The sequence below is a fragment of the Wyeomyia smithii genome, chromosome 1 (genome assembly GCF_029784165.1).
Source record: "Wyeomyia smithii strain HCP4-BCI-WySm-NY-G18 chromosome 1, ASM2978416v1, whole genome shotgun sequence".
NCBI lineage: Eukaryota > Metazoa > Arthropoda > Insecta > Diptera > Culicidae > Wyeomyia > Wyeomyia smithii.
Window position 1 is genome coordinate 58224143 of NC_073694.1, and position 24626 is coordinate 58248768.

Sequence of the window (24626 nt, forward strand, 5' to 3'; positions counted from 1 at the left end):
AAAAACTGTGCCACTTCATATTCAGCGAAAGGTATTTCGGTAAAAGGTTCAGTTTTGCTAAGGCGACGGTGTCCATAAAGAAAATTAGTTCCGTTTCGACTACACGAAGTATGAATTAGTGCCCGTACGTGTTCAATATTTAGAGAAACAATGGGTCGGTTTAGAAAGTGCACGCCTTAAAATATATTCCGGAATTTTATAACGGCTATCGTTCTAACAATCAGAAATTGATAAAAAGTATGGAACTTGAAAAGATTAAAAAAGCTTAAATAGTTAAAAAATACTAATATCTGAAAGGGCATTGAAAGTTTAATAAAAGCTGAAGCGAGGTTGGGTATGAGACACAACCGCAAGTAAACGTAGAGCTACGACAGTCTGTCTTATGTGAATGTGTTTCTTTCAATAGGTGTGTGCAGTATGTGAAAAAAGTTGAAAAAAAAAAGTTTAAAAAAGTATTGTTTTTTTTCTGGTGAAAATCAGGTAAATTTAAATAGCATTTCTTCATGATTTATCAATTTATGTTTTTTCCTATCACATTGCCAACAAAAATACGGCATTTATTTCATCGCTTGTGATTTTTTGTGATATATTATATAAAAAATGGTAAAAAATACGCAAAAAAGTGTATCCACCCCCGAACGGATACTACGATTTGAGAGTGTTTTACAGAGTTTTAGTGTGTATTCTGAAACTTTCACAAATGTAAACATTGTGGCGGACACGTTACAAAATTTCCAATCGATTATTGCAAGAATGAAAGAAATCCGTTGAAAGTGATTGAGTCGAAGCATTCAAAATTGGACAATTTTCGATTGATATCCCTGTACCAAATGATAAAGAATGACAGTGAACTCATGTCCCGGGCTCGAACTCATTTGTGCCCACTGTCAGATGTCAAATAAATGTGTATGTAAGGTGGCGGCCCTTGAAACATGGTACGATGCCATAGGGGTGTACACTATTTCCTCGAAATGTTACCATAAGACGTAAGTCTACGTCAAGGACAATTTGTCTTCTTTTTACCATCATGGACTTTCTATAAAATTCTAATTCTCGTTTACAACAAAGTTTCAAGTTTTAACGAAAAACATTTTTTTTAAACTTTTTTATTTAAAAATGTTTTTTTTTTCTCTGTGTATATTTATTTTAGTTCCCTACAGTTCATTCCTAGACAGTTTTTCGACACGAGATAAGGTTTCATGCTATCATTCTTTAAATAACGTAGAGTACACCTTTTTAAAAATTGCTTCTAAGTCAAGAAAATAGCCGATTAAATTTTCGCGTATTTCCGGATCATTTTGGCTGGATGCGCCCAAGGAGAACTCAAAGCCTATTTATTTTTGAACATTTTTGATTATCAATTAAGCTGAAGAAAAGTTATTCAACAATTTCGAACATGATTGACAAATCACATTCCTTAGAGGCAGGGATTCTTGAACAAAAAATTATGAATAAATAATATTTGCTCCACCGTTTTGTTAAAACCCAAAATCGTACTGTATCAGGGAATCAAAAATAACCTGCTTTTTGAAGCAAAGTTTCGCGAGGTCTCTCTCCCGAAGTGCTCTGCTGATGGACTCAATCATCTGGAAAGGAGGATCCGTGCGTTCATACCACCCCAGCCTGCCACTCCACCAGCAGAGGAACGAATCAACAATAATGTACGGCTGTGTGGAGCGATCATATAAGAAAAATATCTACAAAAAGTCTGCTAGTACGACGGCCGGACTCGTTCAAGGTTAAACTTTTTGATGAGTTTTTTTCACTGCACGCCCCGTCTCTTTCCATATCTCTCGCTTTTCTGTTTATGGGGGCCCAAGCTACCGCAACATCTACGCACTGGGGCTGGTAGAATTGATGAGATTGAAAATGTCCCAAAACAGATTAAATGTGCTGACCTACGGCTGTAAGAAAATTTATTCGTGACAAACAATTGCGTGACTTCGTTCTGTTCTAATATTGGCATGCACCGGCTTCGAAGCTACCACGCAATTTTTGACACTCAAGTGTGGCGTGTTCAAGTGAATTGCCCCAATGTCAAAAGTGGTGAATTCGCATCATTACGGTTCTACTGCTTGCTGCTGTGGTCCATCGGACCTGAAACTTGATCGATGTTGTTTGATTTTATCGCGCACATACCCCGTATATTGCCTCCACCACCACCAAGACGGCCAAACTGCGGCGACTCTCCGGTACGAAACCAGGGGTATGATTTGTTTAGGTTTTAGTCGTCAGACGTCCGGATTCTCATTCTTCGGTTTCATTCCTTTGTCCGGGAGGTATAGGAGAGGCGGAACGGTGTGCTGGTTACATACACTGCTAATTTTAAAAATTCGCACATCGTCATCGTTATCATCATATGGTACAGGAAACAACGCGTACGCGCCATATAAAACCTACGGTGAGTATTGTATATCTGCGCGTTTGCGAAATTCGCTTTGATAAACCGTAGCTCCGTTGTTCGTCGAAATCGTGTATTTTTTCACTCTCCATATTCCGCTGTGTGGCTGCTAGCATGCACGATTGTATCGTGTTTGTGTATACGAGCTCTTTAAATTTTAAATATCCCCACATACGGCCGCAACGCAAGCAGGCAACCGGAGTTGAACAGAAAAGGAGCACGAGAAAAAGGGTAAGAAACTTTGCGACATTTTTTTTTATTTTTGTGCGAACAAAAAACAATGTAATCGTTTTAGGCTAGTCATCCACCTACAGTATTTCTTGAGAAAGTGGTGTGTTTGAGCCGTTCGGAATGTGTGGTGAATTTCTTTTGTCGTTATTTTTGATTGGGTTGAAATCACTCCAATTACGTCAGAACAGACACAGGTATATGAAATTGCAAGACTTGTTATGATTATTATTGATATCAATGATACGGTGTCGAAAAAATGGGGACTAACTGCTGTTAACCCCCCAGAACTTCAAACATGCACACACACGCGAGTAACTAATCGGAATCCGCTACTTTTGCTTCTCGAAAACATAGGAACGTCCGCTGGTAATGAATATTTCATGTACGTGTTAGTTTTGGAACTCGTGGCCATAGTGCAGATTTTCTTTTTCACACCTTTGGGCCGTATTTTGACTGACAGTTTTTCAAACGCGCAAACCATTTGATTCATCAGTAACAGCGTACAGCTATTTTAAATTTATATGCAATTTCAGAAGCCGTATTATGCATTTAATTTTATTCTTTGTTGAATGAATAACCAGCATTCTGTTTTTGATTGAAAATGAGTAAGCGAAAAGGTCTATGTTTAGACCAAATATCATAACATGTCAACATAGTTATGAAAGCTACAACCTGTCGTGGTGAGACTGTAACTAAACCCACTGTTGTTACTAAGATTTGAGCGTGTAATCGACTTTTTCACTACGAAAACTGACAATTTGCGGCTCGAACAAGTTGATAACATGTCCCGTGCTAGCTATTGCGTTTTTATGATGCTGTTCTATTGAACTATTTTCTAAAATATTTGATTTCGACTATCAGTGAATTTGAGTACTTTGGGTACTAAAAAGAAATAAAGTTAATCCAACTTGTTCTTCGATTTTCGGTTTTAATCAAAACTTTATTCTTAATGACAAATTGAGCTCAAAGCTTATGCGTCTGCTTTGCTGTTTATTGTTCAATACTGATTAGAAGCCTCAAATACAAGAGATGTTATGACGCATGATGTCATAACAAATTAGTTCAACAGAACAGTTTCAAAACTTCATTGAATTTAAACTGACCTCTTGAAGACAGAGATTAACTTTCATTCGTTAGTTGTTTAATATATTTGTGAAATTGAGGTTATAATGTCGGAAAGAGATACAATAAATGATGAGTAATGTAGGTCTAAATCAAATATTATCGTTTCTTCGGTATCAGACAAAAGTCTGCATGGGATTACATTCCTTGTAGTTTGTATTCAAAAAATGTGTGATATAAACTTTAAAATAGGTATTTTGGAACCGTAAACCAGCAGAATAAAAGAGTCAAAGAGTCATTCAGAAGTTTCATAAAACAAAATTCTCTAATTAAATCATTTTTGGCGTAGCTCTACGTCAAAAATGAATTTTTTGACGTAGAACTACGTCTTTGAGGAAGCTTCCTTCTGAGAGGGTGTAAAACGAAAATCCAAAATCAGAACATGCGATAATGTTTGTCCCATTCCAAGTTCCGGAAAATAACTCCAGAGTTTATTGTTATATTCAAGATGGTGGAATAAATCGTCCCCAGACGACAATTCAATGTGACAACCTCCGATTTAAAAAAATCAATACCAATCGGTGGGGTAGCTAAGGGGAAGGGGGGTTGGTTCAACATCCCCCAAAAGAGCCATGGTCCCAATTTTTTATGTTAGAGCATTGCATGTATGGGAAGAATTTAACCTTCGAATTTCGGTTGGCAGTAGAGTTCAAACGCTTCGTCAGCTCAATTCAGGACTTCGGGCAGTGAAGCCTCAAAACGGTCAAAGTTTAATTTTTTTGACCGATGAAAAATTGCACAAAAATTTTCGAAATCGACTTTTTTCAAAAAACCAAGTATCTTGAAAGTACATGAAACTTCGAGATCTGGTGTTCTCTAGAAAAAAAATTTCTCAGAAAAAAGCTTTCTGGGAAAGTCTTCGAGTTAGAAAACTTTCTGACTCTTAAAAAGTCGATTCTCGAAAGAATTTTTTTAAGAGACAGCACCCGATCTTGACAATTCATGCATTTCTAAGACATTTGGCATAAAAATAAATTCGATATCGGAAATTTCACACTTTTTTACTTACTTTTATGGCGACAGATCATTAAGATCCTAAGCCGAATCCAGAATACGTCTCCACAAAACTCGGTCTTGGGCTGCTACACTCCAGTCTCCCCTTACACCCGCTGCTCTGGTATCCTCGTCGACAGCACACATCCAGCGCGTGCGCGGTCTGCCTCGAAGTCGTCGGCCTCTATCCGGTTCTCTACTCAATATTATCTTTGCCGGTCGCTCATCCGCCAACCGTGCTACATGGCCAGCCCACTGTAACCTGCCGTGTTTCATCAGCTTGACAATATCAGCATGTTTGTATACTTCGTACAGCTCGTGATTCATGCGCCTGCGCCACACTCCGTTCTCTAGTTTGCCTCCGAGTATTGATCGCAAGATTCTACGCTCGAAGACCCCAAGTGCTCGTCGATCGGCCTCCTTCCACGTCCACGATTCATGTCCGTAGAGCGCCACCGGGAGGATTAGAGTCCTGTAGAGCGCAAATTTCGTACGGATCTGTAGGCTACGGGACCTAAGCTGGCTACGCAATCCGTAATAAGCCCTATTCGCCGCCGCAATCCGCCTCTTCACCTCGCGGCTCACCTCGTTATCACATGTCACGAGAGTACCAAGATAAACAAATTCGTCGACCACTTCGAAAGTATCCCCAGCCATCTACACCGCAGCACCAACACCCGTAGAACTACCACGCTCTCTGCCAGCCACCATGTACTTTGTTTTGGCAGTGTTTATGGTGAGTCCAATTCTCGCAGCTTCCCTTTTAAGAGCCGTAAAAGCCTCCTCAACTGCTCTACGGTTATAACACCAATTATATCAATGTCGTCCGCCAAGCCCAGAAGCATGTGAGACTTAGTGAATGAACCACGAACTGCAGGAGCTGCTTGGGGAGCCATCTATCGTTCACACCGCTAAAATAGGAAGGTTGCGGTGGGCTGGGCATGTTGTAAGGATGTCAGACGACAGCCCGGTAAAGATGGTTCCTGAAACCAATCCGTCAGAGACGAGACGGAGAGGTGCACAGCGGGCAAGGTGGATCGATCAGGTGGAAGACGACCTGCGGACCCTACGGAGACTGCAGAGCTGGCGAACTACAGCCATGGAACCGAGTGGAATGGAGACGACTCCTACGTACAGCAAAGGCCACACCACGGCTTGGGACTGTTTGGTATGTGAGACTCAGTGATGATGGTGCCGCTCCTCTGCATACCTGCCATTCGTATTGCACCTTCCAAAGCTATGTTGAACAGCAAGTTCGAGAGCCCGTCACCTTGCTTCAGACCATCCAACGTCTTAAACGCGTCTTCACTTTTTTATTACATATACACTTTTTTTATTGGTTGGAAACGTGAATCTTTGACGGCTTCCGGAAGTCTCTTTTCCAATTTTTCTCCCTGTCATTCTCTAGCTTTTTGATTCTTGGCTTTGTTTCTGTCACCTATAGGTACCAAGAAAGGAAACTTTATATCTGCGCTTTCTTTTGTCTCCTACTTATTTCACTATCATGCGACCGTCGTTGTTTGTTATCACGAGGAATAAGGCGTCTAGTATCAGGAGTTTAGTTCAGCGAAGGAATATCGAGAAAATATACTATTTCAGACTACGCAACAGAAGGCTGCTTCAATTGTCTGTCTGTCTGTGGGAATAGAGTTTGTGACTATACCTGGTTCTGTGAAGGTGGCTGCTGCACAAATGATCTGGAATCTCTATGGGGACTTTTTTTTCGAGAAGACAAAGCTTTAATAACTACCGCTAAACGTAATTCAAAAAGTTGATTTCCATTGGCACATTTTTTGTCATGCGATGAACTACAATGAATATTGTTCTCGAATTGACCATTGACTAAACTACACAACAGTTTATTTAAAAGGCACGTGCGTTGCAAGGTAAGCGGTATCGCAAAAGATAACAAGAAAAAACTTCATCAACGCAACTCGTATTGAGAGTGAGTGATGTGAGCGCGCGAAACCAATGTTTTTCTAATCCCGTTTAGCTTCACGATAGTCATTGATTTAGGTTACTCGCTCTTCAATATTCTCAAAATTGACATTTTTTATTAAATTTTGAAATCCAACATGGCGACTTTCGTTCTCCGGAAATCAACCTAAAAAGACCAACTATCACTAAATATGGGTATTCCAGAGCTGGAATAGTACTCAGATGCTATTTTGAATCTTAAGATGGCTTAATGAGCACTGAAAATAATATGATAAATTATTAAACCTCTCATTCCGAGCAACCTAAGGGCCGAACACATCCCAACAAACAATTTTGTTGGATAACGGCTTATTAAGCTGTAGTTCAGCCGCTGTCCATTCAATAATAGCTTATTAAGCTGTAAAACAACAAAATTGTTTGCTGGGATTTCACGTGAACATGCCCACAGTTATCCGCCGGGGGGGGGGGGGGGGGGGTGGAACAGCGGTATCAAAAATTCACATTTTTCTGTCTCCGTGGAATGTGGACGGCCCCTAACCAAAGATACGTGAAAATCTTTGATCCATCCAATGCCTTCAAAATATTATACAATCTTAGAATTTACTGTTTTATATTTTGCTGAATGATAGCGCAAAAATTTGTATTATTGAGCTCGACAATCATTTTTGAGTTTTTACATCAGAATAGAATACCACCGTCAAACTAAAGAATGCTAGAAATACAACAAGCAGTTCACGTCAACCTTGGCTCTACACACAACACTTCTGACTTTTAGTTTTGAGGATAATCAATGAAAATTATCCCCCGCGCATCCCAGAAAACCGATGCCATGACCCAGCCAACGGACGGAGCTGTTTTCGCTGTTTGCAGAGCAGGTTGTCAACGTTCGGTTCATCATTTTGATGATAGGATTGAGTTCAATTTTTTTGGTTGCAGAGTTACCCCTTCAAATACTAATTTATTAAATATAATTTAAGAATCTGACCTGCGATATTGAGAACCGTACCAGAAAGTAACAAAACATTTGGAACATACCTTATCCTAACTTTTCGATCCAGGACGTGACGAAAAAGGTCAATTATCCGGCCTGCTTTCGCCAGTAGACAATGAAGCTGGCCTGGCATCATGTCTGCAAGGTGAAGAGAGGACCCTACTAGAGATACTCAGAGAAAGAGATAAGAGATGAAAAAAACGGCAATTTGGCAACTGGGTTTTACATGTCAGAAGTGCCAGATATCTCCTCAAAGCGCAATGTTAACTAGCTTTTCGACTCGCATGATCGGTGGTGAAGATAGAAGTCTTGGGGTTAAATAAAGTGCATCGCAAAAACCGTTAGGTTATTAAATTTCATGTTTATGTTTAATTTTATCACCATAATTGATCATCATTTTGTTAACCTTACAAAGGGTTTGTAGTTGGTAAATGGTTGTACACGTGTAACTTGAGACTCTAATGTGGTCACTCACCTCTTTCGAGCAACTCTTATCCCAAACTCCACGAGGTACCGACCGGAATACGAGTAACCTTAGCGGAGATCGGGTAACCAACCAACGGTGGAAACTCTGGTCGCATGCTGACTGGGATGGGGGGTCATACGTCACTGTATCCCCATGTTGGGGTCAGCGGACGGCTAAATCATGAAATGCTGAACCCCGCAAGCTAAACCTAAGATGGTAGCCCCATCAGCAGGATGTAGGTATCGCGACCCTGCTAAGATAACAAGGTAGAAATCGCAGCGATTCAGTAGGTTCGGTGGCCAAATTTCGAAGAAAGAAATTCCGTGCGGTAGCCCCTTTTGCACGCACTTCTTTCAAGAACCACATCTACAACAGTGGCGAAAACAAGAATCATCTGATGGAGGCCCGTAGATGACCGTACATGCGAGTTGAAGATTGAGGGCAACCGACAAACGACAAATCCGATGACGTCAAAGATGAGCTCTATGAAAAGCTGGAGCGGATCTATGACGAGTGCCAAAAACACGACGTGAAAGTCATTATCGGAGAACAGCAGGAGGAACGAGTGGAAGACATAAATTTCCTGTGGAGTAATATTTACAGTGCCATTAAAACGATTGTGAGAGAGGTGGTAGATACGACGCGTAGAAGACAGCGTAACAGCTGGTTTGATGTTGAGTGCCATAAAGCGACGGACGAGAAGAACCGTGCCAGGAGTCGCATGCTCGCTGTGGCCTAACGTCAAAACAGAGAGATACAGGGAGGCGAGAGCTGCCGGCAATGGAGTCCACCGTCGGAAGAAACGCGAGCACGAGGAGCAGGTGCTCGCCAGCGCAGAGGATAACTTTGCTAGAAGCGACGGAGCTTCTATAGAACAGTCAACAGAGCAAAAAGCAGACATTTACCTGTGCCGGTCATGTGCAATGAAAGGAACGGCAACCTGCTTAGATAAACCAACAGTTGAAGCCAGGTGGAAGGAGCACTTTCAGGTGCTATTAAACAGTGAAGAGCGAGAGGAGCAAAACAGGAACAGGATGAGGATTATGAGCGACGAACTAGCGGTGAAGCCACCATACACACAGGAGGAGTTTAAAAAGGCGATCAGTGAGCTGAAAACCAGTAAGGCCGCTGGGAAGGATCCAGGACCAGATCATACTGAGGATCTGGTTGGATGAATAAATGCCGAACGACTAATGGGAAAGCCTCGTGTGCCCAATCTACAAGATGGGCCATCGATTGGATTGTTGCAACTATCAACTATCCTGTTCTTCAGAGACCGTTAACAGAATCCTTCGTCGGCGAATACCAGGCTGGTATTCGGCAGGGGCGTTTCAAGACGGATCGATAAGTTCCGGAAATATTACTTGAAGACTCATCATCTGTTTTTAGATTTTAAGGCGGCATACGACTCTGTGAAAAGAAACGAGCTGTGGGAAATAATGCAGGAACACGGTTTCCCGACGAAACTAATTAAGCTGAGTCGTGTGACGCTGGAGGGATCGAAATGCTGCGTGTGGATTGCTGACGAGACATCGGCCACTTTCGTAACGTAAGATGGACTGCAGCAGGGGGATGAGCTCTCTAACTTACTGTTCAAAATCGCCTTTGAAGGTGCAGTACGAAGAGCAAACGTGCAAAGAAACGGGCCTTTCAAGTGGGAAGCGGTGAGGTAGGGGCTCAACGTTAACTCTGTCAAAACAAAGTACATGGTAGCTACCTGGGAGCGTGAGAGTTCCGGTGGGGTTGGTGCTGAAGTGGAGATTGATAGGGAACAATTTGAAGTGGTTGATGAATTCGTTTATCTTGGTACGCTTTTGACATGTGACAACGATGAGAGCTGCAAAGCGAAACGACGAGTTGCAGCTGCGAACAGAGCCTTCTACGAATTACGTAACCAGCTAAGGTGCCATAGTTTACAAACTCGCATTAAACTAGCGCTGTTTAGAACGCTGATCCTTCTGGTTGTCTCTAACGGACATAAAGCATAGACGAGTGCTCGGAGTACTTGAGCGTAAAGTTCTACGATCGATACTTGGTGGTAAATTGGAAGATGGTTTGTATACAAACATGCTGATATAGTGAAGGTAATACAGCGTGGCAGGCTTCCGTGGGCTGGACATGTGGTCAGGATGCCTGACGAGAGAGCCGCCAAAACTATATTCAGCAGAGAACCAGGAAGAGGCCGTCGACTCCGTTGTAGGCCTCGCACTCGATGGATGTGCGTGGAGGAAGAAGATTCACAGTCTGCTGGTCTACGTGGTGACTGGAGAACGGCAGCAGACAGAGAAAGTTGACCGGTAAACGGACCATCGGCCGTGTTGGCAGTAAAGTAAGTAAGTACAAAGGGTTTGTGAACCTTCGGTTCACTGTGATAATGCAATTCAGCAATAGAACAAGAAAAACGTAAATATAGGGTAAATCAACCTATAGTGGACCTCTTTCTTTTATTAACCTATAGTGGACCACCAGTCAGATTAACTCAATTTTTCTTCACACAAAACGGAGTTTATAAATATTTTTGATGCAGAATGGCGGGACGAGATGTTTCCCAATGAAAGTTTTCTGGAAATCCCCAAGTTTTCAAATAAATTGAATCAATCTGACGGGTACTTCACTAATGGAAGTGGTCCATACAAGTAGTTCTACATGTCCTTTATTGTACCTTATTGCAATACCTCTAAATGTGTTGTTACCTTTCTTGTCCGTTTGGCTCAGGTTTTGATAGTTCGTTTGGCCCACAACATTCTCTCCGCCTATCTCTCCCTCTGCGTATCGCTAGGCCTATCCCAAACAAAAAAAAAACAGAATACGGTGGCCTTACCCGATCAAACGATTTTAAAAAACGGGTAACACAAATATATCTGAAGTTGATAGAAATAACAAAGCCTTTAATATTCTTGATATGCCAGAATGACAAAAAGTACAGAATTATATCAAATTTTGTTATCATACACTTGAATGTTCAAAAAAGTGTTTTAAATTATATTTACAACAAAATTTGTAGTTCATCTAACAATATATTGTACATTCTAACTATTTCTGATCATTTTCTGCCAAATCCTAACAAAACTTGCTATAATTTGTAACAATCATATGGTAATTTTGATAGGAATTTAGATATTTCAACTATTAACAAGACCAAGTTTAGAACACAAGTTGATACAAAAAGTTCGTAACAAAATATTAAGATTTGTGATTGGCAATTTAACGCAAAACTAAGAACGACCGTGTGATTTCCTGGATTTGAAATTTAGAACTAGGGAAATGAAGATAGATTCAAGTTTTAGCCAAGGCTTATATACACAGAAGACTGTTTTTCATGCGATATTTGCGAAAAATGGATGTTCTTGACGTCAAAAAGAATACAGCTGGTTAGAAACTTCCAGCAGCATCTAGTAGACTGCTTACTGTCAAGAAAATACATATGAAATTGCAAATATATAAGATCCGGTTTCGTTTCTAATTTGAGGTTATGGTTTTACAGGAGCTGGTAGGTACACAGCGTGTTGGAATTGCATTTTATTAGTTTAAATCTACCGTTTAGTAAAAAAATCTAAATTTTTTAAAGTTTCCCGCTACGTAAACTCGTGATAACTCACTGCAAATAGAATCTTGATTGGTTAAAATGCTGCCTACAAATTATCATCATCATTTTTACTGCAGCGCTAGCTGTCAGTCGAGCGGTCATTTCAATCGCCCATAATCCTGATATTTTTGACTGATCGGGTATCCCGCGTCAGGAAACTCAAACCGCGGTTCAGCCGAGATGCATCGCCATGACGCGAAAACGGTGAAGGAGTGATACGAAGCCAACGATGTCGTTGGCCGCCAAACTCGACAGAATCTCGTCCAATAGAAAAATTCAGGGCAAGCTCCAGAAAACAGGGAGAGTCGGGATTTTAAGAAAAAGTAGTCAATAAACCAACTTTTCCACAAACGCCTGAGTTTACTTATTCCCTGGGAGTTTCAAAAATATCCAATTAAAAAATTATGATCATTTTTGTCTTGTGCATTTTTAAACGATCTTTAGTGGAGACACATCTCTACAATTATTGGCTGATTGCACAAACGATTTAGATTTTATGCATAGAATTTTTTGAGAAATCTTACAGATAATGTTAGAGGTAAAATGTAAATTAGCAATATCAAAAACCCATCAGTGCTAATAAATCTCAAAATTACTCCACAAAAAGAACCTTCCGTAGAAGTATGAATGACATGACGAAATGTTTGAAAAAAACTTTAATAAGAATAGAATACCGCCTCGAGCATCACATCCACTTGTTGCCGTGTCCGAAATAAAAATGATGATAAATTATTTATACGCTGTATCTTTTATACTAAGCTGTGATTATAAATTTTACGTAAAGTCGGGATTACGCAGATTATAGATGACAAACAGAAGAAATGTTATCAGTATTGTAAAAGACAAGTCGTGGAACAGGGCCCTTTTTGCTAAAATTGCCGTACAATGCAACAAACAGTTGCGGTAAATTAAGTGCAAACTTTTACACAATGACTATTTTGTGAAACAACGCGACCGAATTTTGGTTCATTTTCTAATTTTTGGATCTTAAGAAAGCTTAAGGTTTGTTTGTTTATGTAACGATCTATCTGGAAAATTCCTAACCTTTTTCTACTATTTGTGATTGTCCGTGGTTATTACTTTCTGACATGGTATTTTTAAATGCTGGACTAGCGCTACGATTCTACTGATTTCAATAGTCTCTCTACCGAGATTTGAACATGAGATGACTGACTTGAAATCCGGCGAGGCCAACTAGAGGTTTACTCACGCAGTCACCTCAGCAATAGCTCTGTTAGATTGTCGTAAAAATCACCTATCACCTGGTGGCGTATCTGTCATTTTCTGTCTTATTCCGCGTAAAGCCCACAATTCCCCGAAGTTTTATATCCATTTCAATCACTACTGCCAGCCACGACTACTCTACTGTAGACGTGGGATAGGGTTTTTTCCTCATTACTCGCCATTATTATTATTATCGGCGACTGTAAAATATCAGCGGGTATTCCGCTGTGTGCACTTTTACGATGGAACCATACTCGCGTTCGCTGCGCTCTGGTGGAGTATCAACATCATGAGGGACGTTCCACACTTGCAACCCCGGGTGCCAAGTCCAGCTGCCAAGTCAACTATTGTTATCAGTTGAAATTGTTTTACATTTTCGAAGTTTACATGCAAGTATGTATGTATAGGTCAACACCTTCCGGAGTACTCTTATTTCTGTTGTTGTTGTTTTGTTCGACATGAACCGTGCAACTTCTATCACCGCACAGGAAAGTACCACAGAAAACAGTGCTGATGTCGCAATATCACCAGTAGCGAAATTGTTTGCAGTTCGCGATAAGTAGGTACTGCACTGAAAGTGTTGGAATGCAGTTATCAGTTATGTTCCCACCCAGTTTCGGTGGTTTGCAAGTGTGAGTGCATGTGAGAATCAAATTACATTTCTGCAAAAAGTATGATACGGACAGGTGAACCTCATTCTAAAATAAAGTTTCTACCTATTTGATAAGAATGAGGGCACACAAAAAGGCATTTTATAAACTCAAGATATTCCATAGACTTAGGTACATAGCATCTGAATAAACCATCGAAAGGAAATTCGCTTCCTTCCCTGTGTGTGCCGTACCGTTTCGTTACGAGCTGACCAAGCTGCCAACCGACAAAGGAGAAGAAAACATACCGAATGAAAATACGCTGCTTTACCGCGCACAGAACTGTGCGAATCACTGATTAAGTATTAATTCGATTCAGTCATAAAAGTAATAAATTATCGGACTCTGACTTCTTGGGTTGCCTGCAAGCCAGCCAGCCAGCTAATAAGCCGGTTGTGTGTGCACCCTTTTTCGCACTAGTAAATGTTTACGTGAGATCCAGGCGGCGGTAGTGGGGCACACCTGTGCTAGCTCGAAACAAGTAACATCACATTCTAGCCATCATTATATGGCTACTTGTTTCGCCAGGTAGAGCGAAAATAAAACCATGAACAGTATGGAATTAATTAGAGCGGGTTGATGTTCTTCACCCGGTTAGGTGGTTTTTTAAAGATTAAACCTTCAGTGCTAACAAGGTGTGTTGTCGTTGGCGAATGACATTTTGACTGGTTGTCTTTTACTTTATTGTTTTTTGTTACATCGCTGCACACACTGCAGGACGCGCTTAGCCACGAATGCGGAGCACCGCAGTTTGTGAAGAAGAGCATTTTTTGTTTTTTTTTATTATTATCAATCTCAGATGTTGATTTTCCAATGGATTAGACGAACAGATTTTCGATTCTCTTTTATTACTTTGAAATAAACATTTCGAGTTTGTTTTTTTTTGTTCATCTATAATTTATTTGACACGGCACAAATACAATTTATTGTTTAACGGCGCCAATTATATCTGGTAGCTTACTTTCTAAAGTATCTTAATAACTAAAAGCAAATTTTTTATCCTCGCTGCCGACTACGAGCTGAAACCAAATGTAACTTAAAGCCATGGGCGCAACTAAGGAAAATTTCTAGGGGGGGCTAGTTTTCATGTATGTCATTTTAAAAAAGAGAAAAAAGAGTTTGTATATGCTTATTTAATGACGCTTAAAATAGTATCGTAAAAGCAGAAACAAATCACTAGGGATAGAATCTCCGAAGATGTACTGAATATCTTGAACACACCGTCAACGCCAAGCTCTTTCAGCAACACTGATTCGTTATTGGGGAGAGCCAGATTTGGTAAACGGCTGGGCAGGGTTTTTTCACAGTTCACCCGTACTAGTTAGATTAAAATAGAGCCCAGTGTGGTTCAAGGCATAATGCCCTATTCCTACCTCCACGTGGTACCGACTGGGATACGAGCAACCAAGGAAAAACCGGTGAACCGGTGGGAACTTGGTCGTATGCTGACAGGAAGGGGTAGTTGTTCTCCTTAGAGAGCAGCTTGTCTGCGCGTCTACCCCACAGGCTAGGGGCGGCTCAAACAGCGACTGATCCGGACCGGACGGTTGAACTATGAATTGCGGTATCTCGCCCGCTACATCTATGGCGGCAGCTCCGTCGCGAGACTAGGCATCGCAGCCCTAGTAAGGCAGTATACTAAAATCAACATACTACGGAGAATCAAGAATTCAAAACCCAGCCGACGAAATAAAGCAGGCATTAGACGAAGCAAATATTTGCTATTTTTTAATACAGAATTTATTTTGTGCAAATAAAAATCGTACCAAAAATAGCAAATATTTGCGTCGTCTAATACCTGCTTAAGGACGACGATTAGAAGCTCAGTACATGTAACAGTAGATCGCTTAACGACCCGGATCCCGGATCGTTGCGCTCCAGGAGCTTTGACGGAAAGGAGAGAAGGTACGGTGGATTTGTGGCCGCAAGGCACGATAGCTGCTCGCGTAGAGACATCAAGGTCGTCGTTGGGGACATGAATGAAAGAAAAGACTTATATAAGCCGGTTATCGGCCCGCACAGCCTGCTATGCACCAACTTCGCAGCTTCCCGCGGATTAGCAGTCCAAAGTCCTTTCTTTCCTCGACCAACGTGCAGCAAAACAAATTGACCACGTTCTCAACGACGGCCCGTTCTTCTCAGACATTAAGAACGTACGCACCTATCACGGTGATGATCGGACATGACCACTTCGATACAAAAAACTACAAAACCCTGATATAACCGGTAGTCCTCTACGGAAGTCCTTTTGGTGTTTTCGAACAGAAGGTGCCTATCGGCGAACAGAAGGTGACTATCTACGGTGGAGCACAAGCGGACGACGGATAATGGCGACAGCGCATAAACCATGAGCTACAAGCGCTGCTTGGAGAGAACCCCATTGCACACCTGGCGAAAGACAACAGGTTGCGGTGGGCCGGTCACATCTTAAGAATGCCCGACGACAACCCTGTGAAATCACTTCTCTTCAGCAACCCTACCGGCACAAGAAATTAAAGGGCACAGCGTGCATGATGGCTCGACCAGATCGAAAGAGACTTGCGAGTGATGAGACGTCTGGGGAACGGGTGAAACACAGCCCAAAACCAAGTAAAATGGCGACTTCTTGATACATCACGAGTTATTACAGCTCTCGTCTGACTGAGAAGGTGAGTAAGAGAGCAAGGGTTGAGAATCGATTCTGGGTGCAGAACTAGTTCTTAGCCAATGAATGACGACATCTCAATTTCTGTTGATTTTGATGCTCTGATAAGTAATATGGAATGTAGATATATTGAATACAATCATTCTCTGTGAAATTCTAGGGGGGGCTAAACACTTTCTAGGGGGGGCTTCAGCCCACCCTAGCCCCCCCGTAGTTGCGCCCATGCTTAAAGCTATAATATTTTGCATTAAAAGCACTGGTTTACTGTATGATGGTTTTCATTGCCATAGGTAAGCACATGTTCCGCTGCTGGGCCAAGATATTACGGACTGGCATATTGGGTTGTCTCCCTCGGGCCTTGAGAGTATCGTGCGGGTCTGATTGCTGTTTCCGGATCCGGGGTCTTAACGTGCTCTTGTCGTTAGGCTGGATGCAGGCGGAAGGCGGTAGGACTAAACTGGGGCGTGGATGGATTTCAGGAAAACGTATATAAGGGACATGTAGGATAGGTCACGGCTCGCCAAGACATCACGAACAGGAACAGCCGACTGCCTACCTTCGGCCTGCAGGGAAGCTATTATTTTAGACCTGGCGTCACGGTGTACAGGGCATGACCAAACAACGTGCTCTATGTCGTGATAACCCTCACCACAGGCACAGATACCACTTTCCCCGAGCCCAACACGACGGAGATGCGCGTCAAATCTATAGTGATTGGACATAAGCCGGGACATCACGCAAATGAAATCCCGACCTACATCCAACCCCTTGAACCACGGGTTCGTCGACACCTTGGGGATTATGGAATGTAACCACCTTCCCAGTTCCCCTCTGGTCCAAGCATTTTGCCAACTGATGATCGTATTCTGACGTGCAAATGAGAAAAATTCATTAAAGGCAATTGGTCTTTCATAAATTCCACCGTTTGTTGCGCCCACCTTAGCCAAAGAGTCCGCTTTCTCATTGCCCGGTATCGAGCAGTGAGAAGGGACCCACGCTAAGGTAATCTGATACGATTTTTCGGATAAAGCACTCAGATGTTCCCGTATTTTCCCCAGGAAATACGGAGAGTGCTTAACATCTTTCATCGATCGGAGAGCCTCAATGGAACTGAGACTGTCCGTAAAGATGAAATAATGGTCCGTGGGCATTTTTTCGATAATCCCTAGGGTGTACTGAATTGCAGCTAATTCTGCGACGTAAACAGAAGCAGGATTATCAAGCTTATGGGAGACGGTTAAATTGTTATTGAAAATACCGAAGCCAGTGGACCCATCAAGAAGTGATCCGTCAGTGTAGAACATATTGTCGCAGTTAATGTTTCGATATTTATTGGAAAAAATTTTGGGGATCTGCTGCACGCGTATATGATCCGGGACTCCACGAGTTTCTTCTATCATGGATGTATCGGAAAACACAGTAGAATCAGAAGTATTTGATAAGTCGACACGATTTGGAATATTCGAAGAAGGGTTAATATTATGGGACATGTGATTGAAATACAATGTCATAAAATGGGTTTGAGAATTAAGTTCGATTAACCTTTCAAAATTTTCAATCACAGGACGGTTCAAGACCTCACATTTGATAAGAATGCGAGAAGACAGGCTCCAGAAGCGGTTTTTCAATGGTAGTACTCCAGCTAAGACCTCCAAACTCATCGTATGGGTCGACTGCATGCAACCCAAGGCGATACGCAAACACCGATATTGTATTCGCTCCAGTTTGATCAAATGTGTGTTTGCTGCGGAGCGGAAGCAGAAACACCCGTACTCAATGACAGACAATATCGTTGTTTGGTAAAGCCTTATAAGGTCTCCTGGGTGGGCTCCCCACCATTGTCCGGTTATTGTACGAAGAAAATTCACTCTTTGTTGACATTTTTTCATCAGATACCTAACGTGACAACCCCAGGTGCCTTTAGAGTCGAACCAGACACCAAGATATTTGTGTACCAAAACCTGAGAAATCGTTTTACCCATTAATTGTGTTTGAAGCTGAGCAGGTTCATGCTTCCTAGAAAATACTACTATCTCAGTCTTCTCCGGAGAGAATTCGATACCTAGCTGTAAAGCCCAAGCAGACAAATTGTCCAAGGTCCTTGCAAATCGGCAGCTTTGGCTCCTGTAACAGAGATTACACTGTCGTCTGCAAGTTGTCTTATCGTGCATGAATTTGCCAGACATTCGTCGATGTCATTTACATAAAAGTTGTAAAGAAGGGGGCTTAAACATGAGCCCTGGGGAAGACCCATGTAGCTAATGCGAAAAGTTGCCAAATCGCCGTGCGTAAAATGCATGTGCTTTTCGGACAGCAAATTGTGCAAAAAATTGTTCAAAATTGGAGAAAATCCTTGTCGGTGAAGTTTACCCGAAAGAATGTCAATAGAAACGGAATCAAAAGCCCCCTTAATGTCCAAGAACGCAGACGCCATTTGTTCTTTGCGAGCATACGCCAGCTGAATATCTGTTGAAAGCAACGCAAGACAATCATTCGTCCCTTTGGTACGGCAGAAGCCAAATTGAGTATCTGATAGTAGACCATTTGATTCGACCCAGTGGTCTAAACGACGGAGTATCATTTTTTCCATCAACTTCCGGATACAGAATAGCATTGCAATCGGCCTATAAGAGTTGTGATCAGAAGCTGGTTTCCCTGGTTTTTGGATGGCGATCACCTTCACTTGCCTCCAATCCTGCGGTACAATGTTTTGCTTCAGGAACTTATTGAACAAGTTCAACAAGCGCCTCTTGGCATTGCCGGGTAGATTCTTCAACAAGTTGAATTTGATTCTATCTAACCCAGGTGCGTTATTGTTACAGGACAGAAGGGCAACTGAAAATTCTGCCATCGTAAAAGGTGATTCTATCGCGTCGTGACCCGGAGACGTATCGCGAACAAAGTTTTGCGCAGGAACAGAGTCCGGACATACTTTCCTGGCAAAATCAAATATCCACCGACTTGAAGACTCCTCGCTTTCGTTGACCGTTACGCGATTCCGCATTCTTCGGGCTGTGTTCCACCGACGCCAATATTCGCGTTTCTTTGCTTTAGCCAGGCTTTTAAGCTTGGTATTAAGCTCCGAATACCGTATATAGTCGTCGGGTATACCTCCCTTCTGGAAGGCCAAAAACGCGTCGGATCTATTAAATATAGATAATATAGATAAATATAGAATATAGATAATATTAAAATCATGGAAGTTGAGATCAATATTTGAAGTAAGCCAAGTTTCACAAAGGGAAAATGCATCGTCGCATTTGTTTCTATTTATTAAAACTTTAAATGAATCCATTTTTGGTAAAATACTTCTACAATTCCACTGTAAGACAGAGATAGAATCCTTCGTATACGCAGATGAATTAGGCATCGAAGGATACAATCGCTGCAAGGAGGGGCCATTGGGCAGTCTACTGCTTCAAAAATGATCTAACTGTTGGGAGGAATGCTGTAAGAAAAATTTTCATTGGATCGGGTACATTGAAAGTTTCAAAAATCCAGTCCACAATGTCAGAAAATTTCACTAATCCAGAGTTTGTTTCATCAACTGGGAGTGCAAAAGGAACAACTGGGGTTTTAGATGTTCCTGGCAGTGCTGGGAACTCCTTCTGGTACTTTAAATTTGCAAGCCCAGGAGCAGTTTGCTCCGGTTTTTCCGCAGCACTGTTTGGTTTGTTTGTAACTTTCATTTCACTTTGGGAAATCTTAGGACCTTTTCGGGGAAGTTTAGGAGAGGAAATATTTTTCCTCTTTCTAGACGCCCCAGGATTGGCATAAGTTGTTCCCGCTGGTGAATCGTCAGAATCGGTTTCATCAGAGGACAACAGATCAAAGGGGTTCGATGTTATGGTAGAAGTGGTCACGGTCTTCTTCAGCATCTCAGCGTAAGATCGCTTTGAACGCTCCTTAAGTGACCGCTTGATTTTATCTCTGCGCTGCATGTACACCGGGCATGTGAAGAGCTCATGCTGATTTTCCCCGCAGTGAATACATTTTTCAGCATTTACACTGCATGAATCGTCCGCATGAGTTTCTCCACACTTGCTACATCGTGCCTTATTGCAGCAGTAGGCGGCTGTGTGGCCTAGCTGCTTGCAATTGGTGCAATTCATAACACGGGGTACATACAATCGCACAGGCAGACGAACCCGATCGATCGAGACGTGGCTAGGGAGAGCAGATCCGGCAAACGTAACACGAAACGAGTCTGACGGAGTGTACACTTTTGTGCCGTTGACAAGAGACACAGACCGCAATTGCTTGCAATCTATGATCTTTACTTTTACGTCGTGACACAAAGCATTTTTGAAGCAGCCAAAACCGCTTGCCAAGATACACTCGACCGACAGACTCGAATCGGTTATGACACCGTCGATCTCCACGTCTCGTGCGGGTATATAAACGCGATACTCGCGTGTGAAAAGCTCGGAGCGAGCAATAGCGTTGGCCTCCTTTGTGTTGAGATTCTCGTCCACTGCTGTAGCACAAATCACTTAGCAGCCAAATCGGCTCACGCACCAACAAACAGCCACGATGCGAAACAGTTGCACAAAGGCGGGCGACCTTGAACCTTCACTCGACCAGGCAAACAATGCCAACACTTGCTCGCGCGTCTTTTGTTTTATATTCTATCGGAGCGATCACCAAACACATCCGATACTGATGCGTGTTCGGCACAGAAATGATTTCGAGTTTGTGTTTTTCCTATTATTTTTCTAGCGAATCTCATAGAAGTTTTTACCAGCTGAGCTACGCACAACACAAGATTCAGTAATCAAAACACACAAAATGTGGATTTTCGGCATGGTTTACTCATAACTTAAGTTCGCTCTAGTGAATCGAGAGGGTAAACGACCCAGAGTGAATAACTATTTTAGTTGTTCGGTAAATTATTCAAGTTAAAAAACGCTTATTGGGCTTCTAGCCGGTGGTAGACCGGTAAAGTGTCTGTATGATAGCATCGTGCGATTTTATTTATCGTCAAAATGGCGCAAAGCGGTTGAACCTTTCACAAGAAAGGTCTTGATCAGATATTTAATGGCTAACAAATAATACACCAAAGTATACGTGTTTATCAATTTAATCTTTTTTTTAGTTCGATACACCCAGTCCGCGTTATCACAATCGGTGATGGTATCGTCACCGTCCTTGCGGTAGATTAGCTTCACATATGATGAGCCCCGCTGAAAAGGGTTTTCACAGTACTCCAATTCTTCAGTCCAGGGTTTAAGTCGCATCGACTAAATTGATTGACAGCGTAAAAGATGCCCGGTTCATTGACCGAGGTACATCAGGCTTCCAACAGCTTCCTGGTACGGCACATTGGCCATCTGTTCTGCTTCTTGCTCGTCTTTCGGCGATATGTCCTTGGTAAATCTGTCAGTCATCGGCAGTTTCACTGGTTTGTAGCATGCCAGCATCACTTCGACGTAGACTCCATCGTAGACGTTCATCGACTGTCGTTTGAAAAGATCTTAACATTGTCGACGTAAACTGCCACGAAGATCATGCTGCGGCTTTGATGCGATAATATATGAAGGTGTCATACTTCACTTAAGTCAGCCCGAACCAGGCTTTCTAGAATACCGACCCTTCAATCTTTTTCCTTGATAAAAAAGTGCCAGAGTCATCGAGTTAGCTCGGGTCGTTGCAAATCACGCTTGCATGCTTCTGCTGCTGAGAACCCATACCGCTGAACAGGTTCGACATCTCAAAACCCAGGGATGAACTGCTCGTCTCACCGGTCGTCACCAAGTCGGGATGTATTGAATCGATGTCATCGGATAGGATATAATGACTTTTTTATATCACTTTTTCTCCCGGAAGTTTTTGCCCCGACCAATGCCCCTCAAAATCTGTAACCCAGGTTGATTTGCAGCTTGTCACGGTGTGAGTATAGTCACATTTGTCACAGAATCAGTAGAGAGTTGCTAATGTTGTTTACAACTTATTCAAAATCGTCGTCGTCTCAATCGCTTTCATTGACATCGCTTGTTCTAGCCCGAAAATCCTCAGGAATCAGATTTTTGCCGGTAGCTTTATCGGTAGTCGGAGATAACGATACGGTGTCTTCAACGTCCAACAGGAAACGACATCAGTCTTGTTAATAAGGGTGACATCACAGCTTTTTGAATACCTTCTTTGCCCGCGAATCGTTCCTTGTCGAAACCAACCAGACCTCGTATGCCTTGGGATCCCACTCACGAAGCTTCTGCTTGGGGATGTAGACGTCACTGTCACTCCAAAGATTCTGCTCCAGCACTCTTCGGGTATTATGTCATGACCACGAGTCAGTTAATTAGATAAACGGCTGTCGATGTTGCTTTTGCGAGATACCAAACTATTAAAGTAGCTTTGAAATTTTTTGTTGATGTACTCCAAACCATTGTCGAATCGGATGCCCTTGATTTTTTAAAAACATTTGGCGGGATCTGTTTTCTAACCACATTCTATCGACGGCACCTCTATCGGTCCACAGAAGTCCGAATAAACTACTTCAAGTAGTTCTTTTGCACGGGAGCTTTTCTTATCGCGACATTGCTCGCCTATGGCGCAGACATTGCGATTCTTAATCTGATTAATACTCAAAGTTATTCCACTCACCAGACCGCTTGACAGTTCTCCTTTAAGTGCTGCGAATGAGACATCCCCCCCTCGCCAAGGATTCATTTGGTGATCATACCATTGCTTTGTTTCAGGTTTGTCACGCTGCTGCAGTTTAAAAAGTTAGTCTTCACGACGTCCCATTGCGACCATACCACTGTTCAAGTTAATGACCTGGTATCGTGTACCTCTTATTCACAAAGAAGATTCGTGGACAACTTCGGATGTCTTGGACGTCATTCACCGGAGTTTCAGATTTTTTGTCGCACTTAGGTTGGAGGACAACAGTTCCTGTTGCCTAAAGTGACCAGATAGTTGGAGCTTAAACGCGAGACAACAGTTTAATTTTGTAATGGTCAAAAAATACACCTGCATAGTAGGGCGGTAATGACTTGTATGGGGAAAATTTTATCTTTGAATTTCGTTTAGCAATAAGGTTAAAATCTTTCGTATTCTTGAAAAATTTCCTCATACAGAAGTACATGGATGACCCCGCGTGTCCGAACCTGTGCAGATATTGCCTGAAACAACCATGGCCTGACAGGATTTGTGTCAGGTGGAAGTTCACTTCACCATGTCGTCTCCCGACCCAGCCGGATATCTCCGGTAAGAGTCGGTGCGTCCATCTGCCCTTTGTGGAGTTGGACCATTCCCGCTGCCAGCGGAGCATCGAGAATGACCTTCTGGTACCTCGCATGCCCCTTGTGTCACGTTGGTCGAAACACTCTCTGTCCTCCTTGATGGCGATGCTGATAGGCATCATGCCGGACAAGACACAGATTGCATCGTATGACACCGTACGATACGCACTCGCAACTCTCAGGCACATGAGACTGTAGGTACTTTCCAGTTTACCACGGTAACTGTTAGTACCTAGCGCTCTGGACCACACTGGCCCACCATACCTAAGTGTGGACGAAACCACGCTGGCTTGCTGCCATAAACCGCTGAGCTTTTCGACATTATACGAGATAGTGCTGCAATAGCCGATGAGGCCCTCTTACAGGCATAGTCGACGTGACTCCCGAACGTGAGCTTGTCGTCCACCATAACCCCCAAGAGCTTTAGGGATCGCTTCGAGTGCAGTCTCCGACTCTGACCACCGCCTGTTGCTCCGATTTACGGTTGTTCACAACCGTGACCTCCGTCTTATGATGCGCGAGCTCCAGTTTCCTGGAGCGCATCCAGTCCTCGACCTTGCGTATACAGTGCGCGGCCGTCAACCCGACCTCCTCGTTAGACTCGCCGTAAACCTCCAGCGTTATGTCGTCTGCAAAGCCGACGATCACAACCGCTACAGGGAACTTGAGTTTCAACACTCCGTCATACATGACATTCCACAACACCGGACCCAGGATAGAACCTTGCGGAACTCCTGTGGTAATTGGAATGCAGACCGTATTTTTCCTCCATGTACCTCACCAGTCTGTTGAGGATGATACTCTCAAGCACCTTGCCCGCGGTGTCCAGTAGGCAGATAGGCCTATATGCCGATGGGTCCCCTGGCGGTTCCCCAGCCTCCGGCAATAAGACCAGTCTCTGCCGCGTCCACCTGTCCGGAAAGAGACAGTCATCCAGGCACCTCTGCATGACTGCCCTGAATAGCCCGGGGGCCGTTTTTATTGCCAGCCTGATCGCCAGGTTAGCGATACCATCCGGTCCCGGTGCCTTGCTCACCTTTAGGGATTTGGCGATCACGATGAGTTCCTCATTCGTAACCCTTGCCTCCTCCCCTGCCTCGACACGGCTGTCGTCGCTCATGGATTGGATGCTCGGC

At 42.8% G+C, this 24626-nt stretch overlaps 1 protein-coding gene across 1 annotated transcript in view; it reads left to right on the forward strand.

The window, feature by feature from the left end:
- The first annotated feature begins 2597 nt into the window (after positions 1–2597).
- LOC129716770 (uncharacterized) overlaps positions 2598–24626 on the forward strand; it is a 58391-nt gene continuing 36362 nt past the window's right edge. Inside the window, exon 1 of the mRNA XM_055666609.1 lies at positions 2598–2632. The gene's annotated coding sequence lies outside the window, so the exon portion shown is untranslated. The remainder of the gene's footprint in view (positions 2633–24626) is intronic.